Source organism: Myodes glareolus, chromosome 2 (genome assembly GCF_982192425.1).
Source record: "Myodes glareolus chromosome 2, mMyoGla1.1, whole genome shotgun sequence".
NCBI classification, from domain to species: domain Eukaryota; kingdom Metazoa; phylum Chordata; class Mammalia; order Rodentia; family Cricetidae; genus Myodes; species Myodes glareolus.
This window is the reverse complement of record NC_142027.1, coordinates 42,852,919-42,864,539: the sequence shown is the minus strand read 5'-3', so window position 1 is coordinate 42,864,539 and position 11,621 is coordinate 42,852,919. Positions and strand designations below refer to the sequence as shown.

The following is an 11,621-nucleotide window of genomic DNA, read 5'->3' as shown; positions in this document are numbered from 1 at the left end:
CATCATTGTCTGTAGTTGTATACCACTGGTGACCCCAGCCTTAGTGGATAGAGAGTTCTAAATGAACAATCACATAGATGACCTTGGTTAAACTATACATGTGACAAAACAAAACTAATAGCAATGAATCTAGAAAAAGGGGCTGGCAGGGGAGAGGGATGGGAGAGAGATTAAAAAAGAGTTGGGGTGAGAGTCATTAAAATGCACACACATGTACACACACACACACATGAAATTGTCAAAGAACAAAATTAATGTAAAATTTTCTATTTTGAGAATCTTGCATAGGTGACTAGCAATAGAAGTAGGTCACTGGTGAAAATTTATATATTTATATTTCAGAATATTTACATGAAAATGTCATGCCAAAACTAGAATTCAAAGCTTAAGGAGACATTAAAATCAAACTGGCAGATGTTAGCTGCTGGGTGCAAGAGAGACAGTTTTATGTAAGAAGATAGCTTCTGCTAAGTTGGTCACTCTCCTACTCTCCAGCTGAAGATTATGCATCTAAGAATATCTGGGCAACATAAACTTGTCTTTAAGGAAAATAATAAGCACAAAGTAGGTACTGGGAGTGGGCTTGGGAAGAGTTGGGAGGGGGGATGCATATTATCAAAACACACTGTCTGAAACTCTCAAAGTACTAACTTAAAAAATTCTTATAAAGATTGTTGTACATGTGCACAGGCTTAGTGGATGTTGGAAAAAAGATGTGACTCCAGTAAGAAAGAAAAGAAAGGGGCTCCAATTGCCGAGCAGCGGGCCCCAGTCTTGGCGGCGATGGCGGCGGCAGCAGCAGGGGCTGCGGGGGGGGGGGTGGGGGGGGTGGGGGGTTTGGGGCTCCGGGCCGGGGGGCGGCGGCATCTTGTGCCCGGGGCCGGTGGGGAGGCCGGGGAGGGGGACCCGGGGGGCGCAGAACTACGGGAACCGCCTGGAGTCTGAGGAGCTGGAGCCCGGAGAGCTGCTGCCAGGGCCCGAGCCAGAAGAGGAGCAGCCCCGGTCCCGTGCATCCCCCGCCCCCCGGAGCTCGGAGTCCTGGGCCTGGCTCGGGAGCCCCCAGCAGCTAGGAGGAGGCGGAAGAGCCAGGACTGGTCGAGGCCGACCCCGGAGATGGCGCCATTGAGGACCCCCGAGCTAGAAGCTATCAAAGCTCGAGTCAGAGAGATGGAGGAAGAGGCTGAGAAGCTAAAGGAGCTACAAAATGAGGTAGAGAAGCATTTGAATATGAGTCCACCCCCAGGCAATGCTGGCCCAGTGATGATGTCGCTTGAGGAGAAGATGGAGGCTGATGCCCGTTCTATCTATGTTGGCAATGAGGACTATGGAGCAACAGCGGAAGAGCTGGAAGCTCACTTTCATGGCTGTGGTTCAGTCAATCGTGTTACTATACCCTGTGACAAATTCAGTGGCCATCCCAAAGGGTTTGAGTATATAGAGTTCTCAGACAAAGAGTCAGTGAGGACTTCCTTGGCCTTAGATGAGCCCTTGTTCAGAGGAAGACAGTGATTCCCAAACGAACCAACAGACCAGGCATCAGCGCAACAGACCGGGTTTTCTCATGTGCCCGATACAGTGCCTGGACTACCAATTACAACAGCTTCTGATATCGAGTCTACAGAGGTTTTAACAGCAGGTCCCGGGGGTCGAGTCTAAAGGAGCCTGGCTAGAGCGACATCATGGTATTCCCCTTACTAAAAAAAAGTGTGTATTGGGAGGAGAAAGAGGAAAAAAGAGGAAAGAAGGGAAAAAAAGAATAAAAAAAAAAGAAAAACAGAAATGATCTTAATGGAAAAAATATTTTAAAAAAAAGATAAACTGTGGAAGTGGGGAGAATCCCATAACTAACTGAGGATGGACCTGCTCTGGGGAGTAGGGGAGGCCCAGGGAGTGGGGCAGGGGCTACATATTCCCTCGGGAAATTCGCCATGGACACATCTCAACTGTGCAAGTTGCTCCCTGTTTCCCTGCTCCCCTTCACCTCTTTGGGCCTGCTCAAGGGTAGGTGGGCATGGGTGGTAGGGCTTTTTTTTACCCAGGGCTCTGGAAGGACACCAGTCTGTCCAGCTTGTCTCCTTCCCTCATCTTCTCCCTGCCTTTTGCAGTCCCTGCCTGCCTGCTCCTGTCCTACCAGGTCTACACCCACCCTGCCCTTCTTTCTTCGGGCTCCCTACCCCTCCAGTTTGCCTGGTGATCTATTTTGTTTCCTTTTGTATTTCTTTTCCTGTTTTGAGCGTCTTTCTTTGCAGGTTTCTGTAGCCGGAAGATCTGGCTCCCAGTGACTCAGTGTAAATTCCCCTTTACCCCTGGGGAAATGCACTACTCTGTTTTGGGGTGTCTTTGTTTTTTCGGTGTCTTTGCTTTGTTTTATTTTTTTCTTTACCTTTTCCCCCTTTTATTTGGAGGGAATGGGAGGAAGTGGGAACAGGGAGGTGGGAGGTGAATTTTGTTTATTTTTTAACTCATTTCCAGGGGATGGGATTTTATTTTTAAATAATGTGTCATGAATAAATAAAGTTGTTTATGGAAAAAAAAGAAAGGGGTTTGTAGCATCAAGAAAAGAGATAGATATAGGGCATGACCTAAAACAACAGGGTATACAAAAGTTCCTTTGCTCATCTCTGCCTGTTCCTGATCTCACTTTTTACTCTTTCATTGTGCTCAGCTTTTTCCATACTCCACTTAAGAGACACTAGGGAAGGGATAATGATCTCTTGACCGTAAGATAAACCTCCCAGCCCATGGTAGAACACTGACCTGGAACGTATTGTTTACTTCACAGATGTTGGCCAAACAGAGGTAGAACTTAATGAAAGAACAGGTGAAAGCGAAACAGGTTGACAGGGATCGGTGGGTAAAGGTGCTTATCGTCAAACATGATGATCTGAGTTTGTTTGATTACTGGGACCTTCATGATGGAAGATGATAATCCACTCCACAAGTTATCCACAGACAGACAGAGAGGCAGACAGACAACCAGACAGATAGCACTAAGTAAGTAAATAAATAGATAGATAAATAGGCTATAGTTAGATAGATAGATAGATAGATAGATAGATAGATAGATAGATAGATAGATAGATATAGATGATTGATTGATAGACTGATACAAAACAAACTAGATTTCAAGGAATCAATGTAATTGGTGACCAGGAAGCTTCCATCAATCTTTCCAGAGACACTAACACAGGGAAGTTTCTTTTCTCAGTTGCTCCTCTCTGTTTCTGTCTCTTGATACTTTCTTTCCCTTCAGATCCCCTTTGTCATGACATTTCTTGAATGATACCTTGGTGTGGGAGAATTGTCTGTATTCTGTCAATCATATTTTAATAAAACGCTGATTGGCAAGGCAGGCAGTATAGGTGGGTCAACCAGACAGGAAGTAGAGGCGGGGCAATGAGAATAGAATAAGGCTACGGAGGAGGAGGAAGGTCCCTCCGCCATTCCTGCGCAGACCACCGAAGAGGCAACATGTAAGCTGTCACACTGAGAAAGGTACTGAGTCCGTGTGGCTAACATAGATCAGAATAATGGGTTAACATAAGTTATAAGAACTAATAAGTAGCCTGACCTAATGGGCCAATCAGCTTTATAACTTATAGAGATCTCTGTGTGATTGATTTTCTTTGGACTTGCCGGCTGTGGGGTATTGGGTGGGACAGAAACCCCAACAAGCCAGCCCTCATACTACAATACCTTTATTTCCAACGTCTCCCATTCTTCACTTCCTATTCCCTCTCAAACTCATTTCCCAATTCACTGTCACTGTTCACAACCAGTCAGTGTCTCTCTTGTCTGGACCACTGACAATCTCCCCCTTTTTAAATGCAGACCACACCCTCTGGGACCCGAAATGGTTACCATACGATCCTTCTTGGTGTGCTTCACTTATCTTTCAGTTTCAAATCATTTAAGGCTTTTCTGCCCACGCTAGAACCCCCTCAATAGTTTCCTCTCTAACTCTTTATGTTAGAATATTTCACCATTACTATTGGGCCTCTTCTCTTCTCCATTTATTTTAATCTCTAAGTCATCTCATTGAGACCCAGAATTTAGGATATCATTTATGTGACAAAATCTTTTGAATTTTTATTGATGAACCAGTCTTATCTCTAGAGCCTTGGTTCCTATTTACACCTACCTACATGCCAGCTCCAGCTGGATGTCTAGTGGACACCTTAAAGTCAACATGCCCACTGTTGATTGTAGTAGTTTTCCTTCTCATTTGTGTACTATTTGCAACTTTCGTTACAGTTGATAGTCTTTCAAGTCGCTAAAACTAATACTTTAGGTTCTCTCTTAGCCCTTTCTTCTCATATAGTATAGCTATTTCTCATGAAATCCTATTGGTATAAGCGTCAGCTCATGCATAGTATTGAGACTGGGGAGGCAGGGATTAGGTGCGACAGAACTGAAGATTTCAGCTGTGTCTCAGGAGTTGTGTAGCTGTGTCTGCTGGTGAGGCAGAGTTGGAAGTGAGGTAACTTAAGAACTGGTTACTGTGTCCCTTAGTGTTTAGAACACTGCTTTGTGGTTAAAGAAACTGACAACACAGCTAGTGTCTTTCCACCGCCCCAGAAGTTGAGGAAGCAGGGCACTTTCCCACACAGACATACTAACAGGTCCTACATTCTCAAGAGACTCCAACCTCATTATATCATTTTCATTGTGGTTTTGACCCTATTCCCAAGCTTCTTAAGAGGATCATGGGAAGAAATACTCTAAAAGAGAGAGTCAGTCTGCTTTGGTTTGGGAGAAAAAGATGGGTCATATTAGCTTGATGAATATGCCACTCACCTCATAAATATTCATAAGAACCTCTTTAAAATGTACAAAAACAGAACCCAATGGGATTGTTACCCCTTGTCCTTTGGATAAGCCTGCTGCAGTAATCTCTCTTTGAGGCCTACTGTCACTCTGCTTTCCTTCACTTCTGCAATTCTTTCTTTCCGTCCTTCAAGAAAAGCAGAACTGAGAGAAAAATATCACCTTATAATAGCAATATAGGTAGATAGTCTCTCGCTATGTGGACCAAGCTAGCCTCAAACTATAGAGATCCATCAGCCTTTACCTCCTATGAGAATCAAGTGTAATGACTTTTTGTCACATGTTTTTATATTTTAGTTATTTTTTGAGATATAATATAATTATACATTTCTCCTTTCCCTTTTCTCCTGTCATACCCTCTCATGTTCCCTTCCCTGCTGTCTTTCAAATATACAGTCTCTTTTTCATTAATTGTTGCTACATGTGTGTGCATATGTATATGCATGTGTATACATATATATTCCTAAATACATATATACAAACTACTCAGTCTGTGTAATATTACTTGTATGCATATGTTTCCAGGGCTGACCATTTAGTATTAGATAATCAACTGGTGTACTTTTTCCTGGGGAAGTAATTTCTTCTGCTCTCATTGTTCTTCAGTTGCTTGTGGGTCTTTGTGTAGGACTGAGGTCTTGGGCTTTCCCCCATTTGTTTAGGATGCCTATTGGTACTGCTCTTGTTCTAGTCATACGTAGGCATAGAAAACCACAACCAATCAAACTGCGTAGTTAGGGGCCCAGTCGCAACACAGACATCTACTTTAGTATCCCTCAATCCAGCCTCCTGATACTCCTTAGACCTGTCGTCTTCTTTTCTGTGGATACTTATCATCCTCTAATACAGATTAGTTGCTCAGAGTTCTTTAACATGCTGCATAATTTTCGCATAATATATGTGGTATGCATAGTTTCCTTTCCCTCCCTCTAGGAGATAATTGAATGTGTGGTACTCAACGTGCATCCGATACCTGCATGATGTACTAAGTGACACAAGTGATGATTTCTAAAGCCTAAGTATTTGAGCCAAAGCAGAACTTAGTAAAGACGTCTAGATACGGGAATTTGTCAAAATTATCGGAAACTTATTAGTCACGACGTTTTACATCTTTTCACTTATAATACTATTTTTTCATCATGTAAAGATGATATATTCCATACCCTCTCAGTTTGTTAATTGTTCATATTGTCAAATCACCCTTACTGTTATTTGGTAGACATATAGAGTATGTAATGAAAATATCAACATTTAAGATATTTTTAGTTGGACTCATGCCTGTAATCCCAGCATCTGGAAGGGGAAGCCTGGAGAGACGGGAGCAACAGGGCAGCCTGAGCTCCATAGTGAGTTCCAGGCCTTTCTGCCTGGCCCGAGACCCAGTTTTAAAAATAAGGAAAAGCTTTAAGGTAAAACTAACTAAAATAACTTTCTTCAAATCTTTCTCCCCAAAACATCTATTACTCTTTGAAAGTCAAATAAATAAAAATAAATAAATAAACTTAGCTTTAAATTTCTGATGCTATATTTTGTAAATCTTAAAACTGGACAATTTAAAGCTGGCATCTCATAAATTTGAGAGGTCTCACTCGTGTGCAAGCATGCACCCCTGTGGGCACGATCACCATCTGTGTCAGTGTGAAGAGTCAATGGCTCAGACATTTTTGCATGATTGGCTTAGAAAAAAAAACAAAGCCCAATTCTGTAAGTGTGGAAGGAGCAGGAGGTGGAGCAGGAGGCAGAGCAAGTTGAGATCGGAAGTTGGGGTTGAATGAATGGAGCAGTATTGAATAAGAGAACTGCTGTACTCCACATAGGGACAGTGATGTGTGTGCCACATGTGTGATCCCAAAGAAAGAAAGGTGCAGCCACTCCGTAAAGGATTAACAACTAGATTCACTTATTATCTCTAGGACGTCACAACTATTGCAAAGTCCCAATAGGCAGCTGGAAGGAAAGAATGTGCTGAAGGGAGGACATTAGAGGTCGACCAATAAGGAAGAAGTTGAGGAGCTCAGGAAAGATGATGATGCCCAACCCAAAGACCTCAATAGATTCCTAGCTCTGGGATCCCTTTCTTCTTGATGGGAGCTGTTTGTTTGTAATAATAAAGGTTCTATCCATCATCCATCCATCCATCCATCCATCCATCATCTGTAGTCTATCTCTTTCCTACTTCCTCTCTTGAGATTACAGGCACATGCAGATCTTTATGTGGTGCTGGGGAGTTGAACTTCGGTCCTTAGGTGTGAAAGAGAAGCATTTCACTTGCAGAGTCGTCTCCCCAGTTCCACATTATCTTACAGTTTTCCTTCAAGTTTTGGTTGCCTGGTTTTTATTTTTTCCTGCTTTTATGACATATTGCTTTTTTTCAAAGTAACATCTTTCTGAGTATCAAGATAAATGACTCATGTAAATAGTTTTCCTCTGAAGTCTCTGTTCCCTCTGGTCCTTTCACTAGTCTGTTGTATTTGTGTTATCCCTCCTCTTCCATCCTGGAGATTTTCCTTGAATGTGTGGTCTATTTGTTACTTTCTGTTGCTCTGAAAAAATAGCCATGACCCAAAGTGACTTATAAAAGGCTTTATTTGGATGAATGGTTCCAGAGGGAAGATTCATAAAGTCAGGGAGGCATGACAGCAAAAATAGGAAACTGAGAGAATACACCTTCATCCACATACAGGAAACAGAGAACTGGAACTAGCAGTAGTATTACAGGGACTACCCCAGAGATGACCACTAAAACACAGTTTATAGCCAATTGAAAGTCTTTATTTGCTGGGCAGTGATGGTGCATGCTTTTAATCCCAGCATTTGGGAGGCAGAGGTAGGCAGATCTCAGTGAGTTCGAGGTCTGGTCTACAGAACGAGTTCCAAGACAGTCAGGACTGTTACACAGAGCGACCCTGTCTTGAACCCCACCCTCCCCCAAAAGTCTTTATTTCGGTTTTCTGAGACTGTATTCAGGTATTCTGGACCTAAGTGTAGCTCTAAGCACTTAAACCAAGGGGTTTTTCAAGGCAAAAAAAACCATATCTTGCTATCTTGCTAAGCAGCTGCAGGAGGAAGTTTGTACAAGCAAACAGTTTAACAGATGCCAAGTTAGCTGGAACATCTTGACCGTAGGTCCCAGAATAGAGTTAGCTAATTTTCCACCTGATTCCCCACCAATGAGATCAAATTCTAGTTAAACTTAAAATGGTCTCAACAAGAAGAAGTGGAGTTACCTTAGTACTGTCTAGACATGTCACAATAGAGTGAAGGTATGCTCCCTTAAAGCTCACCCCTAATAATATACTTCCTCCAGCGAGACTTCACCGTCACACCAAGCAATGTCTTCAAATGGGGACAAGGTTTCAAATCCTCAAGTTTGTGGAGAACATATTCTCATTCAAATTAATGCACTTGGTGATCTTTGTCTTCTAGAAGAGTAAGAAACCAGGCAGATGCGTGGAGTTCTGCATGCATGGATATGGTATGCTAGCTGGAGAACTTCATCACAAGCAACTGAATTCAGGATTGGAATTTTCAGCACATAACCTACAAATATTGATGTGCATGGATCAATTTTTTTTTTTGGTTCCTCTATCTTTTGTTCTCCAGGCTGTAAGCTTCACTGCTGGTAGTTAGAAGGGAAATTTGAGAAAAAAAAAGGGATCTCAGTAGTTTCTATGATTGATGCTTCTGTATCTGAATCGATATCAGAAATGATTTTCTTAGAGTTGTAGGTCAACAAATCCCTCTCCCTGACCAGTGCTTCTTATTGGGGTGGGTACCTGCAGCCCTTATTTTCCGGTCCTTGTTTGACCTCCACCTACAATGTTTTTACCCATGTTCCTGATTGTTGATCTTTCTTGAAGCCCAGTGAAGATGATCTACCTCTTCTTAATGAACTCTACCTATCTCCGTCAAATGCTGGTACCTACATCTGAGCACTCTCTCTAATATTTTTGTAGTTACTCAGTCTTCTTTCGTATGCCATAATTTGCAACAGTGTGTGTCTTTTTTATTTACTAAGTATAATGCAGTGTTTAACATTTAGATGTGAATTTTCAACAGAAAAGCGTTCTAGAGAAGCCTCTGCTCACCTTCTTGAAACTGGAAACCAAAGAGACTAGTTTGTAAATAAAATAAATACAAAATGTAGCTTTTAGGGGGAAAGTCTGTGAACTTAAGAGTGATCTGAAATTCAACTTTAAGAAAAATGCCGTAAACTTGGATGGTTACTAAGAACACACATCAGTTTGTCTCAGGGCTGTCACCTGACATTTCTTCCCTCAACCTCAGTAGCTGATGTCACCTTGGACCTTCCTGCCATCTTGTCTCCATTTCTTTCAACTTCCTTTCACTATTCCCCTTATTATAGAAAAAAGAGGATCCCTTTCCCGCCTGGTCCTGGATTTCATCTTCTGCAGTACTCTTATGGCCTTTAAAAAAAATTGTTTGCTCAGTCTACTCACATCTTTCTCTGCCTCCATTTCTTATCAGTATTTTAAATTCAAGGTGTTTTGTTTTCCTTTAAGAAAATAACACCCCATTTCATTGCGTTACAAGTCAGTTTATCTTCTTTCCTGCGCTCATTCTTTGCACTTCCTCACCTCGCACGGCTCAGTCTGCTTCCATGCTTAGAACCCTGTAAGACTAAGTAATTTATACATAACAAGAATTTGCTTTCTTGTAGTTCTGGAGCTTGAAAGCACAAGATAAAGCTGTCTCTGTATCAGTGTATCTGGAAGGACTAGTTCCTTCCATACAGGCAGGAGAAGGAAAGAAAACATATCCAATTCCTCTAGTTCTTTTTTAAGATCTGTAATTATATTCATAAAAACCCTGTCAACAAGGTTTAATCAGCTTTTTAATACTCTCACATTGGCCACTATGTTGCAAAATATGAAATTTGAAGAGTAACAAAGTCAGAGCAGTTTTATCAGGTAAGCTAGAATAAAAATTCTATGAAATTAATGGATTACGGACAAGTATTCACTTCTCAGAGTTGTGAAATCAAGGTATTCACAGATTTTGTGTCTAGGGAGATAGAGTCTTCTTGCTGTTTCCTTCCTTGTAGAAGTGGCACATAAGTTTCCTTGGGCCTTGTAGAATGGCATTAATCCCATTCAAGACAGCTTTTGTCCTCAAGATCTGGTCATTTCCAAAGGGAATACCTCTCAACACTATGATCTCTAGGGTTAGGATTTTAATATATTTATTTAGGGAATGTTCATATCCAGATAATAGCCCATTTTCCCCACAAAGACTAAGTACTTAATTAGTTTCCTTTAAGTACTTACTATATGTTATACACAGTGGCTAAATGGTAGAGATCATATAAAATAAACTGTTAGAAAAAATATTTAACTCTACAAATTCTCAATTCTCAGCCCCTTGTCATCAATAACTCATTTATTCCTTTTGAAAATGAACCTGAACACACAATTATTGCTGCCTACAATAAAAAGAAAAGGTATTTATGACCTGAAACAACTGTGAGAAGTAAGTAGGGAACTGTTTTAGGTCGAGTGCTTCAAAGGCCAACTACAATCGCTCCGAAGAGTCTGCACTTGGATCTCTCTCTTAAATACAGGTAGATCACAATTTTGCAGCACAGTCACAACTGTAAATTCTCAAAGAAAAGAGCTAGCAATTTTCAAAAGGTGTAGACTGATTACATTTTTTAATTTTAATTTTTAATTCAAAAAGAACATTCTAAAGATGTCATTAGCTTCCATCATTTTTTTTTTTCAGAAGGTAAGCATCCACAAGAGAGGATCTTGGGGATCAACAGACTTCTGTTCAGTTAGACTGTATTTGGGGTCACCACCCAAAGACCAGGACTGAGGTAAGTAATATGTAGGACTAGAAATGTAAACATAAACTAAGACACTGCACCACTTCCATTTGTTTTCCACATTTGTCCCCCCCTCCCCCCCGGGCAGGGTGGATGGACAAATGGCAACAGCTGGAAGCACGAAACTGTGGATACCATGAATCCAGAGCACTCCAACTGGCAGAATTCTTGATCACAAGTTTTCAAGTGGTTCTCAGAGCGTGGTAAGACGGAAAGAAAACTGGGTGGAAGATAGTGACTGAGCAGACAATAACTCAGAAGACTAGCTGTAAAATATTTTTAAGGTGGAAAAACCTTGCTAGCACGTCCCAAACGGGCCAAATTCATGTTAGCTGATGCAGTTGTTTCCAACTGAATCAGCGCGCTATAGAAGCAGGACATCCAACACTTCGGTAACAGGTCCAGGGAAAGAATGTGTGACTGCAGACGAGCCCGATAGCTTGGTAGAGCATGGCAGTATTTCTCCAGTCACCACTGTGCACGGAGATATAAGAGGTGCCTGGTTTTTATCGTTTCGGTTTTGCTTTTTTTAAATCTCAAATGGAGGAAAAATTAGCATTGCTCAATTAGTATAGATCTCAGTTCATTTAAACAAGTATGTATTTTGACTTATTTTTGAAGGTTCGTGGATGTTTTAGTTGGGTATTTAGGACTGTAGATACTGTTCAAATGTAGAACATTTGAAGGAGCAAGACACTGACATTCGTTAAACTAGAGATAAATGGCAGAAGTTACCACAGGAAAGATTAATTGTCAGGAACGTATTATGTGTTTTTTTTTTTCCAAAACAGGGTTTATCTGTGTCACAACTCTAGCTGTCCTGGAACTAGGTCTTGTAGATCAGGTTGGCCTCGAACTCACAGAGATCCCCCTACCTCTGCCTCCCGAGTGCTGAGATTAAAGGTGTGCGCTTCCACTGCCTGGCTAGTATTATGTGATTTTGAGGTAA

At 41.5% G+C, this 11,621-nt stretch overlaps 1 pseudogene; it reads left to right on the top strand.

Annotated features, from left to right (window-relative positions):
- Positions 1–783: 783 nt before the first annotated feature.
- On the top strand, positions 784–1,698 carry LOC125392739 (polyadenylate-binding protein 2 pseudogene; annotated as a pseudogene).
- Positions 1,699–11,621: the final 9,923 nt, after the last annotated feature.